At 39.4% G+C, this 15,158-nt stretch overlaps 1 long non-coding RNA gene across 1 annotated transcript in view; it reads right to left on the bottom strand.

The window, feature by feature from the left end:
- Positions 1-2,200: 2,200 nt before the first annotated feature.
- LOC138793794 (uncharacterized) overlaps positions 2,201-15,158 on the bottom strand; it is a 31,956-nt gene continuing 18,998 nt past the window's right edge. The window contains exons 2-3 of the long non-coding RNA XR_011363351.1: positions 2,404-2,465; positions 2,201-2,239 (exon numbers count right to left, since the gene is read on the bottom strand). This is a non-coding gene — a long non-coding RNA (uncharacterized lncRNA). The remainder of the gene's footprint in view (positions 2,240-2,403; positions 2,466-15,158) is intronic.

The raw sequence follows: 15,158 nt of genomic DNA, 5'->3' as shown, positions 1-15,158 counted from the left end.
AAAGTTTTTATTTTATTTATGTCCAACAAAGAAGAACGACTTTAGTAAAAGGGGCCTGACTCCTTTATTCAAACATGGACTACACAATTTAAAGATGACCCAGATTTATCAAACAGCTTGGGCCACTATAATAAATCTGGCACCAACACTGTCTTCTCTAATGTTACCCTTTTCAAGAATTAGACAGATTTAATACATCTGAGCCCCAGTTTTATAAAGCATTATGTTGACTAGTGATACATTTCGGATGTTGTCAATAAAGAACAGAAACTGTTACATTGTTCTTTTGTTTAAAATTTGAATCCTTCAACCCTTTGAGGACCAAGCTCAAAAGGACCCAGTGGACCGCGCCAATTTTCATTTCTGCGTTTTCGTTTTTCTCTCTTCCGCTTCTAAGAGCTCGAACACTTTCATTTTTCTATCTACGGGGCCATGTGGGGGCTTGTTTTTTATAGGAGTAGTTTTACTATAACTGTATGATAGAACCATAACCTGGAACCGCAAAAATATTATTTATGAAAATATAAATTTTGTGAAATAGAAAAAAAAATAGAATGCAATATGGTACATTTTGAGGGGTTTCTCTGTCTACGCAATGCTTTATATGATAAAAGTAACATGATACCCATATTCTATAGGTCAGTCCGAACACAACCATATGTAGGTTTAGACAGATTTTCTAATGTTATATATATATTTTTTATGAAATTTTTTTTTTCTTCTTTTTTTGCAATTAATTATAAAAAAAAATGGTCCTATTGTGACTCTTTTATAACGGTTTCAGTTTTTCACCTACGGGGCTGTGTGGGGTGTCATTTGGGGCCGGCCAGGATTCCATTAATTCACAAACAACATATGTTTTGTATAAATTTATGTTATGTTGAAGGAAAACATAACGGAAGAAAAAAACTTCATGCAAACTAATGCTGCGTTTACACGTAACGATTATTGGCCCGATCGTACGATTAGCGATGTCGGATTTACGATTTTTTTTTTTTATAACGATCAGCGTTTAGACGGTACGATATATCGTACGAAAATTCGCACTGCGATCGTTTTGCGATCGTTTAAGCCTATCTCACACATTAGTTAAATCGGCGAACGACTGTTCACACGGAACGATTTGCAAATTTTTTGCGTACGATGAACGACGATTTGATGACCTGATGAAAGATCAAAATGTACGATTTATCGTGCGTCGTTCGATCGTTCGCTGCGTTTACACGTACGATTATCGTTCCAATTCGACCGTTATCGCGCAAATTCGCACGATAATCGTTACGTGTAAACGCAGCATAACTTGTGAGGATTAAAGGTAATCTATCAGCTGTAATTCATGTTTCGAACTGTTGCACTGTTAGATAGCTATTAGGTCAAGGAAGTACACAACACTTTTCATATATCCACGAATGCTCCTTAAGGATATGTTCACACTTAGTAAGAGACCGGCCCTTCCGTGACCTGGCCGGGTCACGGAACGGCCGGTCTCTGAAAAGATCATCCCGGCCGGTACTGCAGTACCGGATGATCTTTCGGGCCACAGAGTTCTGATGCGGGGGCATCGCTCTGTCATGTGAACTGACAGGGTTTTCCGCAGCCACTATTCACTGAATAGCGGCTACAGAAAACTGACATGTTAGTTTTCTACGGTGCCGCTAGGAATCCCGGCCAGAGCGTATACCCTGTGTGTAACAATGGCCATGATTTCCACCTAAATGTAAAAAATGCTTTTATTCTCTGCTACAAAGAGTCAAAGTTCCTAAAGACCTGTAAGCTGGAATGTCTCCTTTCTCCTCCCTCCCTGCTTGACACCTGGAAGCTGGCGTTCCAAGCAGGATCAGGTATATGAGCGGGGAGTAAGGTGGTGTTACAGACTGGAGCACTTCAGGAGCTTGGGAAAGTCTCTTTGACTATTTGAACTGTAAAATATATATTTTTTTTTATTTCCCAGAAGCACAGCTGGATATATGAAAGGTATCAGGTGTCTCCTTGTCCTAACGGCTATCTAACAGTGTCAGCAGTTTGGAACATAAATTGCAGCTGACAGATTCCCTGTAAATTGTGTATTCTACAGCAGCAAAACTTTAAACCTGATTACTGAACCACCATAACAAGCACAGGCAGCATGTTAATACAATATAGTAGAAATATTACAATTATGATCTTGTGTGTAGATCACTTACATGTATAGATGGAATCCTTCCAGTAATAGTATCCAGGCTCTCCTCTATTGAACCCCCTGATTCCATTTACGTAATAGAGAAAGATAAATGAAATAAAGTTATCTGCACATTATAGCTAAGCTAATTGAGTCAGACTAGTCCAAGAACGCTTGTGATTTACATATGTACGTTACTCCTATTCCCAGGCGCCGATTAGTATTTACGGTTAGGAATTACTTACATCAATATCTCATATTTTATCCTTCAGCTATAGGACTATGTGTGGAAAATCTTGGCAACGCTCTGTAATACAAAATAAAGATAATAATTACTGTAACTGTACCCCTGTGCGCAGCTTCCACTCACATCATTTACGCTTCATCTTTTCCCTGCTGTTTGGGCCTCCATATGCTGACAGTAGCAACTATGCTACCGTGAATTTGTCCACGGGGTAAACCAGGATTCTTAAAATTCGAGCGCTCCCTGCAAGCTTCCATCTCCTTCACATCCCATGCACATCACTTTTACACTCTGGAGATAAACTGCAGACGGCAAAGAACTCTTAGCTACATGACAGCTTATATAACACTGAGAGGCGAGTGGCAGAGAGCCAGCAGGGGAAGGGTGATTCTAATACAAACACCACCATGCCGTTTTATTTTATTCACCGTCTTCTCTATCCCTGTTTCCAGTCTCTAGGTACTTCTGGTGTCTCCCTTGATTCTCATGGGGACACATCAGACGATTCTAGATGTATACAATATAACCTTTCTCTGTTCATTCAGGTTTCCCTGCATGAAGTCTCTGGGGACAAAGCATCTATGCATCAATCCCTGAATGTGAAGAGGCATCACTTGCCTGTAGGTTTGTTTTTTTTGTCACTGTTTCTAAATACATGGGAATGAATATTGTACATAAGAAGGTGATATGTGACTTGTTAGATTAGTGTAAGCAGAGAAATCAGTAAGGTTCTTTATATGGAGAAATTATTATACCCATTCTTTACAAGAAAAACAGGGGAGATTTATCAAAGTGGTGTAAATTGAAACTGGCTCAGTTGCCCCTAGCAACCAATCAGATTCCACCTTTTATTTTCCAAAGAATCTGTGAGGAATGAAAGGTGGAATCTGATTGGTTGCTAGGGGCAACTGAGCCAGCTCTACTTTACAGCAGTTTGATCAATTTTCACCATAGGGGGAGATTTATCAAACATGGTGTAAATTTAAACTGTCTCAGTTGCCCATTATCACAGAGGCGTATCACATATTAAAATATAACTTTTATTGTATACTAGCGTAAAACTTTAAAACCGCCACAAACATATATCGGCACACACTCAATCTGGTCGGGTGTAAGCCTCAAATGCCAGAACAATCTCCAGTATGAGACAATCTCTACACATAGGGAGTGATAAACCCAGAACATCAAAGTACAATTCATCAATGGGTATCTAAATATCTAAATAAATCTAAATAAACCCAAAGAACAGTTCATAGATGGATACAATTCATAAATGAATCCAAATAAACTCAACGCGTTTCCCCGTCTATCCTTGACGGTTCATCAGGGGTTAACTTTGTGTGTAAATATCAACACCTATGTAGACCTGTTCCCTAGGTGTTAACAAAACATGCACTGACTGTCTGATTCAGCCAGTGCAGCGACGCCATATTTACATAATGCCACACTTTCTCCCGACAGTGTCAGATACAGCATTGCAGATAAAGAGAACATAAAAGTTAACATTCAAAATGGTGGCTCAACTGAGCCCCTTACTAGGTCCCCTACGGCTGGCACAAGGTCTATGGTCCGACCCGCGTGGATAAGACGCTGTTTTGATGTAACGATGCCGGCACAGGAATCAGACAGAGTCAGTGCATGTTTTGTTAACACCTAGGGAACAGGTCTCTATAGGTGTTGATATTTACACACAAAGTTAACCCCTGATGAACCGTCAAGGATAGACTGGGAAACGCGTTGGGTTTATTTGGATTTATTTATGAATTGTATCCATCTATGAACTGTACTTTGGGTTTATTTAGATATTATACCCATTGATGAATTGTACTTTGATGTTCTGGGTTTATCACTCCCTATGTGTAGAGATTGTCTCATAGTGGAGATTGTTCTGGCATTTGAGGCTTACACCCGACCAGATTGAGTGTGTGCCGATATATGTTTGTGGCGTTTTTAAAGTTTTACGCTAGTATACAATAAAAGTTATATTTTAATATGTGATACAGCTTTGAAAATACTGTCGCCAGTATCTGGGTGGCAGTTCTGTGATATTGTGTTTGTAGGTGGCTCAGTTGCCCCAAGCAACCAATCAGATTCCACCTTTTATTTTCCAAAGAGTCTGTGAGGAATATAAGGTGAAATCTGATCGGTTGCTAGGGGCAACGGAGCCAATTTCACTTTAGACCATGTTGTATAAATAGTGTATAAATGGCAGCACACAAGCCAGCAAACACAGACAGGGAATTTTACATATCAGCTCTATGTATAAAAAAAGGAAGCCTACAACTATAATTACATATTGTAACACAAACCGACTGGTGAAAAACAAAGTACATAGTACTGAAGTAAATGTCAGAATAATGGGATTGCATACTAGTGCATAGACAAAAGCTCATTGAGCTCCCCCTTTCTTTAATATAGTCCTGCTGCTTTGCAAGGCGATGCAGTTTTTAAGGACACAACGTGAACATGTCTAAACGCATTTCTCCCTCTTACAGATATGTCCTTACTTAACTTTCTCATGCCATAAACTATTTCAAATGGGTGTCACAAGATGGCTAGAGTAGAAAAAAACACAATATATTGTGATATTGTTTCAGAAGATTTATTAGTTATATGGATCTATATGTGACTATGGTTGTAGTTGTAAAGTGATTTGCAGCTTGTTAAAGCAGATTTCCAGACAGGACTACCACTTTTTTTTTTTCCATAAATGCCCAGGGAGAGGGTGTGTGGAAAAAGAAAAAACCTCTACTTACCTCCCAGGGTTCCAGTGCTTGTGCCCATGTTTTGCTCATCCGCTGCCTAGTCCCTGCTGCTTTCTGGTTAGAGACAGAACTTGAGAGGTGACATTAAAGGCCTGCTCAGCCAGTCAACAGTTGTAGCAGTGTCCTAGTTTGGCGCTGAGGACAGCCCACATTCTTAGCTGGAGATGATTTGCATATGACACTAAATATTTTAAAAGAATTCGGAACGTCGGAATTCAGCGGCAGAGCGCTCCGCTGCGGAATCCCGCCTTGCTCAGTGTGCTGCTTTGAGTGATGAAGAGGGCGCATTTTGTAATTCTGCTGTTTTCTATCTCCTGTCAGTCAGAAATTACTCAAAAACATGCTAAAGCCAGTACTATTGGCTTTGTATGTGAGGTCACTATATTAGTAAGCTATATATCTTATATATATCAGCAGGTTAGACAAATTTAACTTGCTGATAGCCGCCTATTGTGCATGGGGCGCTGAGGATGAAGGTATATTTTTTACCTTCCTAATCTGGGCTATTAACATGCTGTTAGAAGTGGAATCCCCAATCTGGAGTACAGTTCCGAGAACTGCCCAACCCCCATTGCTTGAGCCGGCCCACTCCTTCTGATAATAATTAATGAAGCAGGCAGGCTGGGGGTGGGGCAGTGTTCATAACGGTGCTCCAGATCAGTCTAGCCTATTGATTGACTTCCCCTTTAAGAAACACACATAGCATTACTGAATAAGTACTGATATAGCTGTTAAATCGAAAATAGAGGCCACCGATCACCTACCCCCCGGTTCCAGCGCCAGGTCGCGTCTCAAGCCACAGCTCAGACCGGAAAGTGGAATGGGAGAACGGGGAGCCACAATCCGGACCCAGCGATGGAACCGGGTAGGTAAGTGACCGGTGGCCTCTATTTCCACCCCTTTTCCGGCCATACAATAAAAATAACCCCAGCCCGGAGTACCCCTTTAACTACATGGATGTTTGATCCTCAATGTACAATCTCAGTTCAAGCCTACAATTTTCATATTAGAGGAAAAGCACAATACTATATATTTCTAAGTGCACATTATCATCAGTTCTCCTCATTCCCATGGTGACTTAAATGAACAAATGCATATTCCTAAATTTAAAATATGTAGCAGATGTTGTATACATCCTAATATAGAGAAATGAATTTAGCATAGGCACAGATTTTTCAGTAAATTACAAGTATTACAAGAATGTTCAGTGCAAAAGAAGAAAAAAAAAACTTAAAGGGAGCCTAACAAAAGAACTTTATAGAAGCTGATTTGGTGTTCATTAAAATGCAACCATTTTTTAATGTCTTACTCCTTAATGGCTCAAATTATTTTAGTTGATTCTTTCATATTAAATTAGGGAATAACTGCATGAATTTAAATCAGCATCCACATACATTTTCAAAAGGGCAGTTCATTTAAAGTCTTTGTTACCCTTAGCAATTAATCAGAGCTCAGCTCTTAAAGGGTTTGTCCAGGCCCCAAAAAAAGTTCAACAGATAAGGGTGGTGGAGCAATACAGATGGGGGGAGGGGTTGTAGAGAGATGGGGATGGTGGTATTAGTCACTATAATATTTGTTTCTTATACAGTACACTGGTATTATTAGTAATTCTGGTCTTGGTTTACTGGATTTGATCAGTAACAGTGTGATGGTATGGTGATATCTTTAGCATAAAAACATACATATATATATATATATATATATATATATATATATATATATATATATATATTCTTATATCCCCTATTAATACTATTTTGAGGTCAATTCCAGACACTTCTGCTTCCACAGAACTATGTATTCTGACCTTCCCCAAAACATCCAGTGTACAATGCTTTTATGACCCTAAAAGAACAGCAGCTGCAGACCTTCAGTACATGTCGGGAGCTCCCAGGATTTACTGACAGCCTGCAGAATATTTTTTCTCACTGGTTCTTCATTGATGCCCCCAGGATCAATTTCAACTGGTGGACCCTAGGTACCCCAGTCAAACATATCTGCTAACAGATGCCTAATATGGCTTTGCCTCTGGCCAATCGCATCATGGTGGGGTTGATAGGGTGACACTGCCCCCAATCCTTGGTCTTAGGAATTAAATGGCCAAGATTCTCAATTAATCTCCAAACCTAGCCTTTGCCCTAGGACATCAATTGTACAGTACAGTATATTACACCTGGCACCTTCTAAGATGGTGTGGGCTTAGTTCTTAAGCGACACGCGCTAAGGGTTATCAGTGAAACATTCTGTACAAGGTAAAATCTTTCTGCCAATTTGAATGTTTTATACTGATTTTATATGAAAAGGAAAGTTCTAAAAATAATAAGTCACATATATTTTATTCATCAAAACTATTCCCAGCAGGATGAAGCTGAAATGCTGCTTGCCTCTGTGTGTGCACCCATTCAATCCCCTGTTGTGAGCATTATTTTTAGAAGCTCCGTTTTATTATCAAAAGAACCAATCTGAGACAAAACAATGGTTTCTTGGTGCTTGCCAAATGTCCTCAACAGTATGGAACTGTAAGGGAGGTATAGTCCACAGCTGCTATGTATTCCTAAAACACCATGCAAACCTCATTTTAATGGGTGTTATGAAAAAAATTATATATAAAAACCCTTTGACAATATTACAACTTTTCTCTAATAAAAAAAATTGTATTATATATACAGTAATATATGTACAGTATATTCCTCAGCAACTAAAGAATGATGATAAAGGGGTATTCCAGTTAAAAAAAAAAAAAAGTAAAATAAATAACAATAATATTATGCTGAGGCGCCAATAAAATAAAATAAATTGATATTCACCTACCCTGATCCCCTGCAGCTTCTTCCAATCCAAACGGCTCCTCGTCTCTTTTCCATGCTTTGAGACAAGATGTTGGAGGAGGCCTGTGATTGGCTGAGTGGGCAGGTGCAGGTCCAACATTTTGTCTCGGAAGTACTGTATAGAGAAGAGATGAGCAGCCATTTTGACTAGAAAAAGCTGTACTGGGAGCTATGGGGAAGAAAAATTTTAATGGCATACCTCTTAGATTAAAATACTATAGTATATAGGACATATGCCCCTAGTTTATAGTTTGTTAGGTGCTTATATATATGCCACTGCAGTAAATCTGAAGCAATTGTGTGGCTTTCTGCTCTGCATGAAGTCAGAAAGTGTTATGGACATATATTTTTTATATAAATATGACGCCAACAAATTCTGGAGCACTTCAGAATTCTGAGGGACCATATGTGTGTACAGATACAGAGTGCATGGCGCATAGAGGAACACTGCTGACTGAGAGGTGAGAGGGGGAAAGGAAAAGCCATTCAAGGAAATATTATATGCCTGCCTGAAGAGATAAGTCCTTAGGGCACACTTAGAGGTTTTAGCTTTTAGTTTGTGTTTTAGCTATCGCATTTCAGAAAACTGGTGCAGCTTGATCAAACTCTTGTATACAGGAATGAGAAGTTTGGATTATGGAGGATTTTGGTTTTAGATTGTTAGAAGAAGAAACCAGGCGGTAAGGTATACAGAGATGAGGGAGGAGCTATAGGGAGGTGCAGTACTGTGGAGAGCTTTGTGGGTGAGTATAAGGAATTTGTACTGTATTCTGAACTTGATGGTTTATCAGTTTAGTGACTGGCCCAGAAGGAGACATCAGCGTAATGACTAAGGAGGAAGATAAGTCTGGTTGCTGCATTTAGGATGGACTGGAGGAGGGAGAGTTTAGAGGAAGGAAGACCGATTAGTAAGGAGTTGCAGTAGTCAAGACAAGAATTAGTCAGAGTGACAGAGTCTTTGTGGTTTCAATTGTAAGGAAAGGACAGATTTTAGAGATGTTCTTGATGTGCAGGTAACAAGAGCATGCAAGTAACTGAATATAAGGTGTAAAAGATAGGTCCAGGTCTAGCAGTTAGGAGTTATGGTAGTCACACGAAAATAAAAAAAAATGTCAGGTGTAGGTCAGTTAGTAAAGGAAGGAAATACTAGAAACAAATTTTTTGAAAGATTCAGTTTAAAAACCATGTATGGAATGGCGCTGGCGTGGTTAAGCCGGTGCTGCAGTCCTTTTTTTGAACTGCGACCCGGTTCCTGTGTACGGCACCGCTCTATTCACGTGTACCGGCCTGTGTTTCAAAAGAAGGGCCACGGCACAGGCTTCCTTGCATCGGCGCTGTTCTGAAGGTACATTCGATTTAGGATATAAAGAGGGAATTATGTTTGAGAAAGTGGACAGACAATCCCTAGGGTATTAAAGCTGAGGCATAGTAAGCCTATCCCGCACCCAAGGCAAAGATTCACAGTGCTGTACCCTCTGTGGGACAAGGATAAAGTGCTGTAAATCTCACCCAGAGAGGCATGATTACAATCATGGATATCTCCAGGACCATGCCTACTTAAGCTTCACGGACCACCATGATGCCTAATTATAAACACACACGAAAAATTATAATTGTACACATGGAAAACCAGAAATACTTATACAATACATGCCCATTCATTTTTTATGAGAATACATGTGTTTCACACTTGCAATTCACATTTTGAATATATTTTTTCAGTATGTATCAAATACGCATGCATAAGTGACATGTTACATTCACATGTACAGATAGAGAAAACACATCAGAAAGCCAAGACATGAATTTGCCCTATAGGGCTGATATGTGTGAAAAAAATACAAAAAAATACTTGGCAAATGTTCAAGGGTAACCTCAACAAAATAACATGACCTGTGAATCTAGCAATGTGAGAATTTACAAATTCTATGAGGTTTGAGTGTTTACCATATGTCATCAAGTTATGTAGTAACATAAGGAATGGTAAAATGTGGAATAAGCAGACTAATTTATGCCTAGGTTGGGCATGAAGCACTACAATCATGGATATTGTATATCATAATGGTCATCTACGTCAGTTATACAGGCTAGGTTAAACGTTGGTCACTATGTTATAAATGTCCAATCTATAGCAAAACTCCAAATAAGTTTTGCCAAAATTCATTTATATCATATCTAATACCGAAAAAAGACAGAAGCGAAATTGGTTTGTTAGAGACATAAGATTTCTAAAAGCGACAAGACTAATGAATTAATAATGAGACAAGCAAATATATATATGCTATTGCTTGCACAATGTCATTAAACAGATGTTGAATTAATTAGTCATGATATTCATTAAAGAGGGAGCGTTTTATGGAAGCAACGCTCAACACATACTTGTTAGCTTCAAATTTCTTTGAACGAACAGACTGGTGTTCAAGTCACTTTTCATTAGTGAATTATCCTCTTTATTATTCTGCCGTTCTAAACCAATTCTTTTTTTATAGATTATATTGACAGGAATTCATCTCCTCAATTTCTGATCATTGGAGATACAGAATTTTCTAGGAACGTGTATAATGATCAAAGAGCCATGTCATTGTACATCCACAAGGACAGCTTTGTCTTTTGTGAAAGTCAGCTCTTTAGGAACCCCCGTACTACACCACTCTGCGTTATTACCTATTAATGGCACTTTTTCTACTGCTAGTATTGTCCTGAAAATAGGGGCATGGGGTAGGGGTATCTGCCTGGGGGGCAAGGTTGGAGGGGACAACAGCCTCCTCCGATACATAGTGCCTCTGTCTGCAACTTTATTCTGTCACTTTAAAAAGCTGTTGATAAAGGCGCTGTCTGCTGTCAGTAGTATAAGGAGACCCTAGCTCAACAGCTCTGTTCTCATAGAGGTCAGTGCAGTACATACATACTGCATTGATCCGATTTATCTGTGGACTCAATTGCTGCAGACAGCCCTTGAAGGCCTAGAAGAGGTCACAGGCTGTACTGATAAAAAATTTCACTGGTTGCTAATCTGGACCACTGAACCACCAATGCAATCTGTAAAGGCCATTTAATGGTTAAAGCGATACTGTATTCATCTAACCCTCACCCCCAAAACCGCATATACTGTTCGTCTCCCCTGATGTCCTGAAGTCCTTCCCGATCATGTGTTTAGTGTTTTATAATGCACCTGGTGACTTGGTTTGCCAGAAAAACATCCTTAGCTGAGTCAATGAGGCATGGCCTAGGCCAGAGCTTGTTAAATTTTTTCTACTAGAGCCTCACCCAACAGACCAAGGCAATGCCTGGGCCTCACCAGACTGACCAAGAGGGTGCCTGGGCCTCAACATATGTGGTGAAAGTCCATTTAAAATCTTAAAATACTGCTAGGGCTAGCTTTAACCCATCTCCCAAGCTCTATATGCTAATAAATCAAGTACAATATAAATTAATAATGTTGCTAAAATGGAGATTTTTTCAAACAGCAAAAGGACTGTGCAGTTTTGTGAAAACTGGCTCCTGAGCTGGGCCTCACCAACCGCTAGGGGGCACCTCACTGGTGTGGCCCTCCTCACAGTGTGAGAAGCACTAGCCTAGGGCGTCGATGCCCTAGCCTAGCTACACCTCTTCTTCCTTGTCCACCCTCTTGCCATATGTCAGGCCTCCATCAGTAGTTATTGTCTCCATTGTGTTTCAGCACGTGCCATAGCATCTGAAGCCTCTTGTTGTAGCCTGCCTTGTCAGTGCACCTGTGCCATCTTCACCCAGTATTTGGCTTATCTTATTTATGCAGCACAAGCACAGCGAGAGTGGCTACAAAGTGTAGCCCATACCTCTAACTGTGCTTGCATAAATGGGCGAAGATGGCGCATGCGTAAAAACATGATGACTATGAAAGTTACTAGAGGGGAGGCGTGACAGATGCTGAGGAGAGAAGGAAGGAGAGGTGTAGCAGTCTAGAGCATGGACGCCCTAGGCCAAGCCTCAATGACCCAGCTGAGGCAGAGTAAAGAACATTAATCTGGCAAATCAAGTCACTGGGTGCATTATAAAACACAACCGTACAAAAAGTACTGAGACAAATGGTACCTGCAGTTTGGGGTGATTTAGATAAATACAGATAAATCTCTTTAAATAAATGGCAAAGAACAACCACTCGTAGTGGCAGCCCCCAGATGCTAAGAGCAGCCGGGAGATTCTATGTATGCACCCTTAATAGCATGATCACGTACATTTATGCGATTATGCATTAAGGGGTTAAGAGAATGATACACAATGGTAGACAGGGCCCTGTCCCAACATTTTTGGAGATGCATTATTACCATTTAAATGAGTTCATTTTTTTTCATGACATAGTACAATGTCTCACTTCCAATGCATGATGTGTATGAGATTTTCAAACCATTGCACTGTGCTTTTATTTACATTTAGATACCTTTTACACTGCATCCCATCTTTTTTTTTTTTAGAATTGGGATTATACAGTATAACAGTAATAGTTAAAAAAAATGTGTATATATGCATATATTTTAGCATGTTTGTTTGCTTTGGTAGAAATGATATGATACATGTCTTTTAGTTTATTTTGTAAAGTGAATATACATGTTTGATTACTACAGAAAGTCTAAAAGATTGTATATGTGTATATATATATATATATATATATATATATATATATATATACTGCTTTGTATACTTTTATAATCTATCATTATAATGCAGTGACTTTACACGAGTGGAAGGCTTGATATGGCAAACAGTATACGCTAGTAATAGGCATATTGTACCACCTGCCACCATTGCTCTTGATTATCTCTGCTTTCTTGTGCATGAGCCTGTTTAATAGACTGTGTGCTGAGAACTATTTGGCATCTGGAAGATTTAATAAACCTTGATCTTAGTTAATCCTCCCCTGGACACTGCTGCATTTAATATATTCAGATTCTTTGCTTTCCCGTATCCTGTCAGGAGTGCATCAGCTGCATATACAGCGTTTGACACTTTGCTCCTGCTATCTCTATTTATGATCATAACTAAACAATTATATCACATCCCTCCAGGGTACAAAGTACATTACACTACTTGTAAATGTAAAGGTTATAATGTGTTATGATGTTATAAACAGAATTATTCTATTTCCTTATCGCGCTCTTCTGTCTATTCTGCCGCATTCTTCTTAATCTTCTCTTCTTTTTGGGCAATTACTTTAATAATTCTTTCTGAATTTCCTCTCATTCTAAAAGATCAATAGCAAAATCAGAAAATAAATTGTGGAAACTAACAAAAGCAATTCGTAGAATGAAGCAATGAATCAGGTATATGCCGCTTGAATGTAACAAATGTTATTCTACAAGGAGAAATAGTAGAAGGATGCCATATTTTCGGGTTCAGCTGATTTATTTTATTGTAAGAAGACAAATAAATGTGCTCAGACTCATACTAATTGTGTTATGAAAAGGATTTATAAAATACAAACTCTTCCCCCTGTTCTTAAAGCTATTTTTTGTGTACTTCGATTTTCTTTTGGCAGTAATGGAGTTAAAAGTGCATTCATGGGCTCTGTAGCTTTTTAGAATACTTATAAATAAAAAGAATTTGAGGAATTATGCCTTCAGCTCACTCATAGAGAGTCCTGTGCGGCATACTGTTATAGCTTTCTTCCTGATCCCATCTGTTTATCAGGCAGGTAACAGGAAGCTGAACTGTCAGCATATAGCTTCCTGCAACAGACCATGGAATGTGAAGAGTAGGGATGGTCCGAACCCTCCGAGGTTTGGGTTAGTATGAACCCGAACGCTTGGCATCAGATTCCCGCTGTCTGCCTGCTCCGTGGAGCGGGTGGATACAGCTGAAGGACCGCCTGGAAAACTGGGATACAGCCTATGGCTATGGCTTTATCCCAGTTTTCCAGGCGGTCCTGCCGCTGGATCCGCCCGCTGCACGGAGCAGGCAGACAGCGGGAATCATTACCGAGAGTTCAGATTCATATGAACCCGGACCGAACTCTGTTCGGACCATCCCTAGTGAAGAGTAGAGCGGTCTGTGTGGAAGGGGAGCAGTGTGTTTTTGGAACATTGAATATGAACAGTGTATAAGAGAGGGGACATTAAGAGACAATTGTGATATAAAGAAATATAAGGAGAAGTCAGTAAAAAGCAATCTGCAAAAAAGGAGGAGGAGCTGGGTATCATTCTGTCTGGAGCAGGGAGCAGTCTGTAAGAGAGGGTTCCATACGAAGCAGTCTGTGTAAGAGAGAGGCTTGACAAGCAAACTGTTTGAAAAAGAGGGGTTTGGGGGAGTCTATGAGAGATGAGGGAATGTGGAGAAGTCTAGGATGAAGGGGCAACTAAGTGCTTCGTGAAATAGAGGTGACCTTGGTGAGCAGTATATGTTAGAGAAACATGGGTTTTCATTGATACATGGTTTTAGGGAGCAGTCTGTGCACCATTGTAACACTAATTTTGTGTGCAGGAACTACTACGGAGTAGGGTACTAAACCTGCTAATGTTACTTTATGAAGCACAAAGAACATCCCATTTACAGCATATTTAAATGGGACTAAAATAATGTCTGTAGCACAATATAAGGGAACTAAGTTGCATTATTTTTTGATGATAGTAAAACTTATGACAATATTATATCCGATGTACAGTATTTTATGGCCCAGTAGTGAGCAAATGGGACAGCAGGCAAAGAACTGGGATTACCAGCAGGATAAGGAGTTTGTGTAGGTTAGTAAAAGTTAAAGTGTTCACTGTCGTTATAACTTTGAAAATCTAAATCGACAGTAGAAGTGAAATAAGGAATGTTTGCAGTTTACAATCATTGTAATTCTTTTTTTAGTAATCATAAAAAACACAGCACTTCCTGTGTTCTGACCCTTTTTTCACCAAAGAGTCTAAACACAGGAAGTCCAGTGTTTCCCAGGTCATCTGCTCTCACAGAGAAGGCAGTCATGTGATTGATGGACACGTTGAGCTGTGACTCTCTGTTCTGGCCGGGACTTCATGTGTTTAGTCTCTTTTTTTTTTTTTTTTTAACCAGCCCAAGACTAAAAATCTGCCTTCAGGAGACTGGACCTGGATTTATAATAAGTATAGCTTTGTTTTAAAGCATGTTAACAAATAATAATAATAAATGTAAATTGGAAACTTGCTTTATTTCTCATTTACGGTTGATTT

This window comes from Dendropsophus ebraccatus, chromosome 5, assembly GCF_027789765.1.
Source record: "Dendropsophus ebraccatus isolate aDenEbr1 chromosome 5, aDenEbr1.pat, whole genome shotgun sequence".
Taxonomy (NCBI): domain Eukaryota; kingdom Metazoa; phylum Chordata; class Amphibia; order Anura; family Hylidae; genus Dendropsophus; species Dendropsophus ebraccatus.
Note: the sequence above shows the minus strand (reverse complement) of the source record. Positions and strands in the feature narration are given on the sequence as shown.